This window comes from Chiloscyllium plagiosum, unplaced genomic scaffold (assembly GCF_037043375.1).
Source record: "Chiloscyllium plagiosum isolate Xiang-an unplaced genomic scaffold, Cpla_swu_hap1 HiC_scaffold_19, whole genome shotgun sequence".
NCBI lineage: Eukaryota > Metazoa > Chordata > Chondrichthyes > Orectolobiformes > Hemiscylliidae > Chiloscyllium > Chiloscyllium plagiosum.
In genome coordinates, this window is record NW_028270157.1 from 51,625,749 (window position 1) to 51,639,185 (window position 13,437).

Genomic DNA, 13,437 nt, shown 5'->3' on the forward strand with positions numbered 1-13,437 from the left:
TATAAAAATAAAACATAAATGAACAAACACTCAAAATATTTACTTTAATTTTAAAAATTATAAAGTTCGGTACAAATTTGATCCTTCAGCAGGGTCAACGATCGACAATATGGTGGCCTGTATTGATATGAACAGGCTGTGCCATCAGATTGTAAGCACACGCTAAGAGACAGGATTGGAGAAAGAAGATACACACTGTGCAATCTGTCAGACAAACACGTGATATACAAGCAGTCAAAGAGCCGCATTATTACTGAAATTTGGGAGTGAATGCGCCACAAAGATGTCATTTGTTTTTGGGATGGGTAGTGAGTGGGTGGAGTTGACTGGATAATTTGTTTTTGTAAAAGATGCAATTCATAGTTAGATGCCTAAACCCTCGAAACAGAGGTTGATATGTAACAGACAAATGCTTACGTTTTCCTTACCAGAGCCTGCTGCAAATTTGCTGCTGTACTTGTTCAACAGTGACTAATTTGTGTATGAAGGAAATTAAATCAGACATTCTGAAAGCCTATTTTATCAGTTTTATTAATCCAAAAATAGCCTGAAATTGAGCCAGGAGCCATTAAGCCAATATTTGAATCTGGAATCAGGATGCACGGTAAGAAAGTGAGGGAAGAATTGGAAACAGAATTTTTATATGTTTTAACTTTGTGTATGTATGTATTTCTGAATACACTGATTATTGGAACTAGTGTATTTTTTTCAAAAACCTTCAGAATTTGCTATTTCAGATGAAGTCAATCACTGATCTAAAAGATGAAATGTACAATGATTTAAAATCTTCTGGATTTGTCTATTTGAAGCAGTGAACTAAAAAGTTGAGTGTGTGGATAAGAATTTATGTTTAGATGGTACCTCATATCTTCAAAGTGCTGTGCGTTCAATTAATTTTGCTCATTTTTGTAATTTGCACACAGTAAGCTCCAACAAATAACTCATTGGATACCTTACTACTTAATATATTTTTGGAAGAGGGATAAGTGTTGTCCAAGAGAGGAGCAGAATTCCCTTCTTTCCTTTGAATCATTGCATTGAAAAGGGGATCTCATCTGAAATGTGGAACTTTTGACATGCAGCACTCCTTGATCAATGCGTGAAGCTATTAGCTCAGATTATGTGCTCAACTCTTAGAGTGGGGTTTGAGCCCACAAAATGCTGACTCTGAGTTGAAATGCTTTAACACAACCAGTCTGACAATGAAATATAAAGGAAAAGGGACAGCATTTAAAAATGTATTATCTCTGTCTATGTAGCTACATAATTTCACTTCTCATTACTTATTTATGTAAATATCATGTTAATTCAAAGTTACTGTGTTCAAATTGTCAAATTCAAATCATGCTAATAGGTCTATGTCATTTTAAGCAATAAATAATTCAAAGAACTGAATAATTTGGATTTTTTTCGACAAAGACAATTGTACAAGATGCAAGAAAACAGTTCAAACTGTTGTCTTGACTTAAATTTGATAGTGACTAGAATTTATCCACAATTTATAGTAGATTAGCTCGCTGTTGTACAGTCTGCTGGATCTTTTTTACATTGACATTGATTTAAAGGGTAGCTCAACAGAGTATATACAGGCGACCAATCCATTGTGGCCAGGAGAACATTTTAAATTTACCCTCTTTGAAGTGTTAAAAAAACACTTTTCAAAAAAGAGGCCACATCCTCATTTTCTAATGTATATCAAGAAGTATGATTACATCTTTGTAAATTGGTAATTGTTTTGATACATACTACCGAAAGTTGTCAGCTTTTTGTGCACAGTTTCTAATAAAGATATGCACCTGCCAATGCTTGGGGCAAATAATATAACAACTTTCTTTTGTGTGGAATCAACTGTAATCAATTGGTAGTTAAAATCTATTTTTAATTTTCAAAATGTTTTGTTATTTTGGTTCCCTGAAAGCTTTTTAAAAAGAAGATCAACCAAAAAACTATGGATTCAAAGTACTTAATGGAAAATTTCAAAGACTTTCCTTTAGGAGCCATTTATTATTTACAGCTTTTAAAAATCTACCTGATAGTCATTAACTGGTTTTATTCAACACTTTGCAATGGTCTCTCAGATGTTGAGGCAAATACTGGAACCTTGCTGAGTAGATGCCTCCTCAGTTGAAGAACAACTGTAATTTATAAACATTATATGATAGAAATTCTGCCAATCTGTTCCATAACTTCAGTGCAAATCCTAGAAAAAATGTTCCCCTTCTTTGGGATTCCCACAGCTGAAATCAGAGTTATGACTAGAAATCAAGAGAAGGCCTTGAGAATTTTTTTCATTTCAAAATCTCAAATTGCAAGCTTCTGTCAATTTGAAGCTTGCCAAGGTTTTAAAGTTTAGCATTGATTAATGCATCCTGACTGTCAGGATTAAGGTTTAAGTGAATTTTTAACTTTTTGTTAATCAATTAGTAAATGAAATATGTGATAGATAATTTTAATCTAACCTGTCTAGTACAAAACTGACAGGATTGGATCATCTGTCTAGTTACATTCCACCAGATTTTGTGCCCTGGCTGTGTAAAGAGTGTGACTGACCTAATCTCATCAGTACTTTTTCCAGTCAATTCTTGTTAAAATTACTCTGGTTTTTTCTGTATTCCTTTTAACCTATCACTTGGATATAGCTTTTAGTGTCCCTTGTTGTCATGGCATACATTTCCCTTTGGTTTATTTGTAAGGTGCTTTGGGATGTTTCCAAACAAATGCAAGTTACTGTTCCTCACTTAATAATTCTAGAGAGAACATTCTTTTTAAATGCACTGTATTGCAGCAACAAGTAGCTATGACATAGGAATATTTCTTAAAAATTCATGGCATGTATTCATCACTACCAAGAGCAGCATTTGTTGCCCATCCGTAATTCCCCTTGAACGGAATGACTTGCTACGTCATTTCAGAGGGCAGTTGAGAGTCAACCATATTGTTGAGATTCTGAAGTCATATGTAGGTAAAATCAGGTAAGAATGGCAGATCTTCTTCCCTAAAAGGCATGAGAGAAATAGATGAATTTTCCTTACAATTGGTGATAGCTTCATGGTCATTATCACTCAGTTTAGTATTCAATTTCAGAAATATTGATTGAATTAAAATTCCACCAACTACAATGTGTTAGCCTGAATTAACAACCCCAATGACATTACTGCTAAGTCACTATCTCCCCATGGTTTACATAGAAACCCCTGTGATTTTATTATTTGAAGGGCAATAAATAAATCTTTATAAAATAAGGACTTTTTTTAAAAGAAAGCAGTTTTGTAATTATTTTTACTAATTGCATATTACTTCATTTGTTTTTGGCACAAATAGCATTTAGCATTCACACTGTGTTCTATTAATATGCATTAGTTCTGCAGTTACATAGATTTAAATATCTGTAGCAGAGAAATTATTAAAGGAGTAAATTCAGATACAGTTTACATCAAATAGAAGAAAACCATTTTGCAAATCTTACAGAATATTTTTGAATTGCTCTTGAAATTTTAACTCCTGGCATCCTTCTACAAGGTTCTCCCCATCCTGAGCAGACGTAGTAAAAGATATTTGAAAGAGAAATGTGTAGCTTAACACAATCTCTCAAAATTTGGAGTTTTTTGTTTACAATGCTAATTACATCCAGACTGGTTCATGGTCTATATTAACTGCATGATGATGTCTTTATATGGCAGAACTTTAATTTTATGAAATGCAAATATAATTTAATACCCTTTTATACATTATAAGCTATATTATAAACATTATAATAGTTTGCTATTATTGAATATAGCAATGTGACTTGTTTTAACATTATAATAGTTTGCTATTATTGAATATAGCAATGTGACTTGTTTTAACATTATGGTGATATTATCTTTATGTAGTGAGTGTATACTGTATTCATAATTACACTGTACGATACAAATAATAAATTCAACTATAAATAGGGTTTAAGCTATATATTAATACTTTTACTCTTCTGAAGATATTAATTACAACTAGGGTACATTTCTCTTTCTATTCCCATTGCGGTACAGACTTGATATTTAGGCTGTGTAACCAGCGATTATATTATGCCTTACTGTTGCTAGTTTTTCTGGTCCATTTCATTTCTTGTGCCAGGAATGACTATTTTGTATTTAGAAATAAGATTATATAATGCCAGGCCGTGGCCACAATGATGGTGACAAGTCTTAAGGATGAAATGTTGTACTGAATAATAATTGTATCTGATTTTCAATTAGAATACAATATTACGTTTGTGACTGGAATGTCAACATCTGATATTGGCAGCTTATAGTTTCACCTAGATGCTTCAATTGTATTGGTGGTCTGACTCTTTATGACCAATTATTTGAAGCCTTGCTGATTAAGTCACTTGTTAGGTATTGTAACCTTACTACTACTGTTTTGCTTTATTGACTTGGTTCATTGTCATGTTGGTTTAGAATTGATCTAGGCCTATTGACACTGCCATTAGTGGTACAAACCCCCATCCTCTCAAATTGAGATCTCGGCTGGATTACAAATATGATCCCCTGGACCGTCACCAATGAGAAAGCACATGAGATCCACTTAATGTTTATCCAGCAAGCATTTGGCATCCTCCCCTACCTTGACCTGCTGGCAAATCAGAAGCCATCAGTCTCTGAGTGAAAGTGCTGCTTCAGAGGCTGAGCATGCTGGCTGCTCAATAATGCCAAAGACCAGGAGCACCCGGTAAAGAGTTACTATGGGGGGAAATGGGGGTTGAATAGGCATGGAGAGAGAAGGCAATGGTTTTCAGATGCCAACCCTTGCCCCATCTGTGCCCTTATCAGCCCCAACCTTGGGATAGATCAAGACTCTCCTTCAACCCTGAAGGCATATTGATCTGTGTTACAAGCTGGGAGGGCTTCCAACATTTCTCAACTGCCAGGAACACACTTAATTACCAAGGAAGGGCAGAAGGAGATGGGTAAATCCTGGTGCCAACCTGCTCAATTATTTGTCCTTCCCACCACCTACCCTGCCTCTTGATAGGAGAATCCCAGGCCAAGATTTCCTTTCCTCGGGGCAGTTACAAAACACCTGCAAATGCATAATATTCAAAGCGCATTTCTCAGTTCCTTTTTAAAGAATATGATTAAGATGGGGCTTTCACTATTGCTTTGAATATTTCATTATATTTCATTATTGATACTCTTCTTGAACTTTGAGTGAAAGCATTAAATACTTGCAATTCTCACAATCAAGACATCAAGAAAGAGATGAATACAAAAATTGGAATGAGCAAAACTATAAATATGCTAATATCATACGTCTTCCCCCACATGATTGGTGCAACTTACGATTTTTCACCATGTTTATACTTCTTCTGTAAGGCATTACCTCAGGTTTGAAAACCTCATACTGGGCTTGGAGAGCAATCAGTACCAATGTTGAACAGTTACCAATGTTGAACAGTTACCAATGTTGAACAGTTAGATTATGATCTCAAAAAATGCTCTTTTATAAGAACTATCTGCCAGATCAACTAAGTGTCTTTTTGGTAACAAATGTCATTTTTTATTTTAATTTTAGTAGCTATTGTCCGAATATAATATACTTTTCTTGCATTTTTATGACCGTAGTTCAAAAAGCTGTTATGAGCATTCCTTTTGCCTCACTATGGTGGGCCAGGCCAGCCTCTTTAAATTATGCTGTAATCACACAACAAATGGAGGCTTTAAAGAGCTGTTAATGGAACAACTTAAAGGCCATCTATTGATTCCTACACGATTATCATTTAAAATCATTGCCATGACAGCTAGTGCCCTCTATGTCTCATATCTCATTAGGTTACTCACCAGATAGTATAGTTTATGATAAATTCAGTGGCTGGAACATAATGTTCTGTATTTTACTAAGTAGAAAAGAATAATAATATCTACTTTAAAGAGAAGTAAAAATCAAGAAGTATACTTTTTAAAACTTTCTTTTTTCAAATGAAAAGAGATGGTGTACTTTATCTTCTGAGGATCAACGGGTTAACTTGAGGGACTGACTGGTTGAGTTCTTAACTGTCTATTCACTATCCAATAATCATGTGGTTGACTTTACAGTAGCACACCATATTCTTGAATGAACTAAAAGAGCACATTATATGTTTGGAAGTAGAGGAAGCACAGGAGTGATATGCTTTGTGGATTTTTTAAATCCCATCTTTAATTATTTATTTAACTATGCGAGCAAAGCCAACCATAAGGGAGACATCTATGATCTGCAGTTATTGGAAGAACATAGATTTACAAATTCATCAATTGTGCTGAGCATATTTCAAAATTACTTGTTGCTCAACAAAGAAAACTGAGCTCCCATTTAAGTGGATTTTGTTTACAGTTAGGAGAAAGTGAGGACTGCAGATGCTGGAGTTCAGATTTCTCCAGTTTCCTCATTTCCCCTCCCCCCACCTTGTCTCAGTCAAATCCCTCGAACTCAGCACCGCCTTCCTAACCTGCAATCTTCTTCCTGACCTCTCCGCCCCCACCCCACTCCGGCCTATCACCCTCACCTTGACCTCCCTCCACCTATCGCATTTCCAACGCCCCTCCCCCAAGTCCCTCCTCCCTACCTTTTATCTTAGCCTGCTAGACACACTTTCCTCATTCCTGAAGAAGGGCTTATGCCCGAAACGTTGATTCTCCTGTTCCTTGGATGTTGCCTGACCTGCTGCGCTTTTCCAGCAAACATTTTCAGCTTTGTTTACAGTTAGCCTTGTACTTGTTTGAAATCTTTGTTACATGTTCGCTGAGTGCACTATGGCTTGTACTCGGTCTTTATTAGAACTGCCTACAATGTGCGCCTCTTGGCAGATGTCACACACTACAGCAAACTAAAAACACATTAGTATAGTATGCTTTTCCATTCAAATGTTGCATATAGTTAGCTGTTTGTATGCCTGTTCATCACAGTGATGTTCCATCTCTGGGGAGTGTCATTCCCTTGTCACTTGTTGCTAAGGTAATGTTATTCCATTTCCATTGATGGGGAGCTGTACACCTCTGGTGTTGATCGCTGATGTGTCGTCTGTGCAGATCTTGAGTTCACATATTCTCCATAAACCATCTACAGTGAAGGAGCAGGCTTCTTCAGTTGGGTGTATATACCTATCATTGCCATTGTATTTCTATAATGGATGATTGAGGTAGAAACCACTCTATGTAAGTTCCCAGTTACTAATTGGGCTTAGTCTTGTTGAGCATGTTGAAAGTTTGTATCCTGACTGACTCTTCATTGCTCAACTCTGGCAATGATTTGGCACTCACCTTTTGATCCCACCCATCTACAAGGCACAAGTCACAGTGTGATGACATACTCCACAATTGCCTGAATGAATGCAGCCCCAACAACACTCAAGAAGCTTGTTACCATCCTGGTCAAAGCAGCCCGCTTGATTGACCACACCCACAAGCAATTACTCTTTCTACCACCAATAATCAGCAGCTGTGTGTACTATTTATGAGATGCACTGCAGAAATTTACCAAAGATCTTTAGCTAGCACCTTCTAAACCCACGATCACTTCCATCTGGAAGGTCAAGGGAAGCAGATATATGGGAACACGACGTCTAAGTTCCCCTCTAAGACATTCACCATCCTGACTTTGAAATATATTACTGTTCCTTCGCTGTCACTGGGTCCAAATTCTGGAAATCTCTCCCAAATGGCATAATGGGTCAATCCACAACAGGTGAACTATAGCGGTTCAAAAAGGCAGCTCATCACCACCTTCTCAATGGCACCTCGGGATGGGCAATTAATGCTGACCAGCTAGCAACGTCCACATCCCACAAAAAGAATACATGAACAAAATGTCTATGGTATAAGGTATTATATGTATCACAATCAATTCTAGCTAGAGTGAAGAGGTCTACTCCAAGCTTCATTTATGACATGCTTAGGGCATCATGCATCTTAACTTTCTTAGCTTGGTGCTCATTACATGCACAACATTGGATGATGTGGTCCTTCATTTTGTTGCTCATGTTTGACCAGTAGAGCATTTCTTCTGATTTCCTCAGACTCAACTCAATTACATGGATGCACTTCAGCATCTCTCATCTCAATTTCTTCTGGATATTATGCCATTTAGGATTGGCATTTCATCTCTTTATGCCCCGTAAATTCTTGTAAACATACAAGTGTCCTTAATGTTTTCAGGCCAACTTTTCTCCAGGAAGACATCCTAAACCAGTAAACACATCATTGTATTCCTCAGTGCAATGGTAAATATTTTAATGAGCTGTGACACCTTGCAGTTGTTTTTGGACATTAAGGGTTCCAAGTCCAAGTTTTAGACAGGCCATGGGTTAAATGAGTGGCTTTAGCTCTGACAAATTTTGCCTTGTAGCATAAATATGGTGCTATCATATAACTTCAACTTTACTTTAAGGGCTTAATTTCTGGATCGCCGTGTTTTGCCACTTCATACATATCTGTGAAGGTCATGATGTTGCATGACATTGTGGTGTCAGTCCAGTTCTTTGTATTGATCTGATGTTCTCCTTCTGTGGTCCATATTTCAACAGCCACAAACTATGTCTCACCTATCAACCTGACTGACCGACAGTTATATGGTGTAGCAAGATTTTTCAGAATCTTTCGCTGATATCTCTCCAATGGCCATCTGTACCTGCTTGTTGTATTTCTGTCTGAGCAAATACTTGTGTATGAAATAATTCAGGTATTGTGAAGAGAACGTTGCTTTGCCCATGTTGGACATGCCTTCTTTTCCTTTGTGTAATGTCCTCTGTTGATGATCTTCCTGCTTCCTTGTCCTGGAATGGTTATACAGCACATAAAAAGGCATTTTGGCCCAGTTTGTCCCAATCAACCACCTAACTATCCTAATCCTATTTTCTAGCACTTGGCTTTGTATGCCTTGGAACTGTAAGTGCACATCTAAATACTTTCTAACTTTTGAGGGTTTCTACTGCTTCTACTAAATGTCTTACAGCATAATGTAAGGCCTAAGCTGTTCTGAAATGAATATTTGCTAGCTGCTGATTTATAACCGCAGTGCTTCTACACTTGTAGAAATGTGTAAATCTCTTCTCTCGTAGCATATGTGTTCTTACTGCAGGGACTCACATAGAGTCATAGAGTCATATAGCATGGAAACAGACTATTTTATCTTTATTTAGGTCATCTTTTAGTTGCAGTTTAGAAAGAAGAAAAACACCTTTGTGACTGAAATAACTCCACAGAGGCTGTATCCCTTCACCATGTCACCATTTATTTATGCGTGCATGGTACTTGAACTGGTCTGAATACCTCAGAGCCAGCTTTCAGAGTAAGCAGAACCTCTGATACTCCTGTTTATATCTATCAGACACAGCTCCCTAATTAAACTAGATTAACAGCCCCAAATGGGAAACCAGATTAACAGCCACAAAACATTACTATCAGGTCCACCTGGCTGACCTTGTTACAATCACTACAGTGACATTGATTAAAATTTGCCTAATTTTCCTCTCAAGTCTTAAATGGCAGTTTCAGAGGGAGTAGCAGGAGTCTCGTCATGGTGGGATGAACATGTCACTGTGCTGCTCTGTATTACATCAGTGGCTCATCCACAACATGTGTTAATTGTTTACATGGCAAACACACTGTGTACGCTTCAAGCAAATGGCCGTATGTAAAAGTAAAGAGGAGTGTGTATTAGTGGAGTGAAGGGGGACTACAGTCAATCAGGAAGTACCACCAAAGTCAGTAAAGGGGCTTGTTTGATTCCAATCCAGGTGTTTAGCTCTGGTCAGTCAATCATCCTATTGGATTCTAGAGATCCATTTATTTTCAGTCCAGGCACTGGGCCACAGTCAGTCTTGCAGGTCAAGTGCAACCAATCCGGGATTACTGTCAGTCGGAGTGCTTTGGAGACATTAATCTGGAGAGTGGGCCATTTATTTGCTGCAGTGAGACAAGGAGAGGATTGAATATGATGGGAGTGGATGGTTGGTGCCTCAAATGAGTAAATAGGAAGCACAGAGAGTAAGTAGGGTTAGTTGCTTGGAAGGATATGGTGGGTAAAAGCCATTGAGTGGACATACTGCATGCAGTATTGACAATTGTGATCCATGACTCTTGATGAGATTTGTGTACAATGGCATGTTTACAGTGACTGGTGGGCCTGTGAGGGGGCAGAGAGAAGATAGTGATACATCCCCTTGCGGAGTGCATGAAATCATTTACCTTCTTGCACAGCTGGGTATCCCGCTTCATCCAGGACACAGCACTGATTTGTGTTGCAGTTTGTGTCCAGGATGACAGTCTAATGGTGTGGTCTCTTGTGATGGTCAGCTTGGAAAAGGACTACCCCCTTCCTCTTTATCCCATCCACCAACACCTCCGGATCCCTGTCCATGAAGTGGGGAGTGATCTATCCTTCCTTCAATGCCATGTCCTGAATGTAGTGGCTTAAGCACCACAGTGTGAGGGATTATTTCTGGCTTGAAGCGTGAAGTTTGGAGTGGCGGCAACTGGCCTTTATATATGATGCCAGTGCTGTGAATGCTGGAGCGCTGCTGTCCCAGCAGCAGTGAGCACTTTTGGCTCTTCAGCCACATGATTCCCCATGAAAGGTGCCTGTGAGTCTGTTTGCATAATTAATGAGGTAAAGAGGAAAGAGAGAAGTTGCTCTGACCCATTAAGAACTAGACATCTTGAATTTCACTTTGATAAAACACTTGAACTGAAGGAGGTAAAATTGTGCCTGTACTGTTCATAAGTTGTAGTAGGTTCAAATCATTCCTTCAAAGAGTCAGAGTTGTATAGCACAGAAACAACCAGTTCATGCCGAACATAATCCCAAACTAAACTAGTCCCACCTGCTTGCTGCATACCGTCAACATATCTCCAATTTATTTTATTTCTCTTCTTTGGAGAAGTCTGAGAAATACACTTTGGAATAGAAACTGAAATATCTGGAGAAAGTAATGAGGTCTGGCATCATTTGTGGATAGAAAGCAAAGTGATTTTTTATTTGGGTCCAGTGACTCTTCTTCAGAACTTTGCCAGGGATGTATAACTGGAAATTGTGAATTGGCTCTCTGTTATTCACTATTCAAAATGTTCTATTGATCTAACAGAAAAGAAAATCAATTATGATGAGCTGCCACTACCATACACTTTATACCCTCACTGAAGTTAAAAGTTTTGTCCAATTACTTTGCTATATCTGAAACAGAAGTCCTAGGTGTCGCTTAAAACAATCAGGGCTGGATGGTAAATATAAGAGAAAATCTAGGAGAAGATCTCTGAGCCACTGGCAGTTATTATTAACAATACAATAGACAATAAAAGGCAAATATAGTATTAATAAATTGGAAACCGGCTAATTGGTGCCCATGTTCATAGGGTGGCAAAATGAACAGGGCAGAAATGGCTGTCATAAGGGGACATAATTTTATGGTGATTGGAGGAAGATATAGGGGATATGTCAGAGGTAGGTGCTCAACGCAAAGAGTGGTAGGTGTATGGAATGCACTGTCAGCGCTGGTAGAGTCACCGTGACATTGAGGACATTTAAGTGACTGCTGGACAAGCACATGGACGGCAGTAAATTGTGGGGTGTGTAGGTTAGGTTGATCTTAGATTAAGATAAATGCTTGGCACAACTGGTCGAAGGGCCTGTACTGTGCTGTATTGTTCTATGTTTTATGTAACAAAATAAATCCCTATCAGCCTTTTTTGTTTAAAAATGTTCACTTGATTATCGAGTGAACTTGATATTTATCTTTACAGCAATAACCCAGTTAACAGAGGATGCTATACAATCAACAATGGAACATCATGCCTGATCAATTTGACTAGCAACTTTGAAAAACTGACAATTTTAGTGAACTGTGGAATGGATCATAACATTGTGTACCTTGTCTTCCAAATAACTTTCGATAATGCATTACATGAAAGGCTAACAATTAAACTCAACACTGTGTGGACTTAAGCTAAATCCTTGAAATTGGTAATAAAACTGCCTGAAGTGAAAGAAACAATAAATATTAATAAGTGCACTAATGTCAAAAACTGCAGAATGGCTTTAACAATTTTGAACATGAGTAGTATAATAGCCGAAGAAATTTAGTGAAGACAAGTGTTACAAATAAAAAGCAAAAATGGATGACAAATTTACTTTACCGTAATGTTGAAATAGCTGAGGGTGAAGCCAAAAAAAAACTTAGACTTAGAGTCTTAGACTTGACTCTAAATATGTCTCAACAATGGAGGATAGTAATTAACAAAATCAATGGGATGTTGACTTACAAAACCAAAATAGTACAATACAAGAAAATGAAGTCAGTGTTCAAATTTAAAGCTCTAGTCAGGTTACACCATTCAGCAAACAGACTACTATCATTTAGGTGTTATGTGATGTCTTCTTTAGGTCAGTAGATCGGTGAGGTTTTAAAACTTTCCTTTTATTTTCTAAGGTCAAAGACAAATAAGCGTTCAAAGTGCACAAGGTCTCGAGGATTTGATGATTGAAAGATGAGTCTGTACAGTTGCTGATGGGCAAATTCCTCCCCAGGTAATGAGTTATAGTTGTCTTCTATATTTTAATGAGACCTTCTGTAGATGTGCACACTGCCAAAGATTTTACTTTTACCATGGTCTCTCAATAGCTTAAAACAAAAACAAAAGAGATCAAATTTACTGGTCCTATTGTTAGTGCTTTACATCAACAACATAAACTCTGTCTGTTGAAACTATGGAGTAAATGTTCCAAAAATTTAAAAGAAATAGTAAAATGAAAATGTGCAGATCAGTGTAAATTGTTTGATCAATGCAATATCTTAGGACAGTTTGCTGCTACTTATATATCAAAATTATAATTTCACTTCCTCTTTTCTGATTCAACGTGGAGATCTTATGAATGTTATCATTCTTGTTTAACTAACACTGAGGTTGGGGCAATATGAGCAAAGTTTAATGTCAAGAAATGTTTCATGATTTGTTATCAAGGTAGCAAGAGTGACCAGAGTGTACCTACTTATGACGTGGATGTTCAGACCCTTATGTGCATTCATTTCAGAGAATATTATTGAGATAACAAAGCATGAATAGCTGTAAGTTGTAGCTTTTGTTTTAACCAAAAAAAATCCATATTGTTTCAGGTGAACAGATCTATTTAAAGTCAGTCGCTAACTAGCATCATAGTTATCTTTAATTATTTGACAATCAGAGATTCTGTAATGTAGATTACGGATTAGTATAATGTAGACGGACCATCAACCATGATGCCTGGAAATGCCATAGCAGGCTAGTCTTCTCTTAAAAAATACACAAGTTGAAAAAGGTTGTGGAAGGAATATTGTCTTTGGATTTTGTGAGACCAACAAATTTATCTGCATTTTAAATGCATATGATACAAAGCCCATGTTTTAGAGTATTTAATTTTTCAGAAACTTTGTCTATTTGAGGACCTTCACCT

At 37.3% G+C, this 13,437-nt stretch overlaps 1 protein-coding gene and 1 long non-coding RNA gene across 36 annotated transcripts in view; one reads left to right on the top strand and one right to left on the bottom strand.

The window, feature by feature from the left end:
- Positions 1–13,437, top strand: part of LOC122546905 (uncharacterized) — a 459,670-nt gene that overhangs the window by 372,269 nt on the left and 73,964 nt on the right. For 15 of the 35 annotated variants that reach the window (XR_015760453.1, XR_015760454.1, XR_015760459.1 and 12 more), the window contains one exon: positions 12,437–12,534. The exons of 17 other annotated variants lie outside the window; for them this stretch is intronic. The gene's annotated coding sequence lies outside the window, so the exon portion shown is untranslated. Of the gene's footprint in view, positions 1–396; positions 605–12,436; positions 12,535–13,437 lie in introns of those variants that run through there. 3 more of the 35 variants (XR_015760464.1, XR_015760472.1, XR_015760474.1) reach the window with 3 other exon arrangements.
- Positions 1,245–13,437, bottom strand: part of LOC148146780 (uncharacterized) — a 65,662-nt gene continuing 53,469 nt past the window's right edge. Inside the window, exon 3 of the long non-coding RNA XR_015760477.1 lies at positions 1,245–2,995. This is a non-coding gene — a long non-coding RNA (uncharacterized LOC148146780). The remainder of the gene's footprint in view (positions 2,996–13,437) is intronic.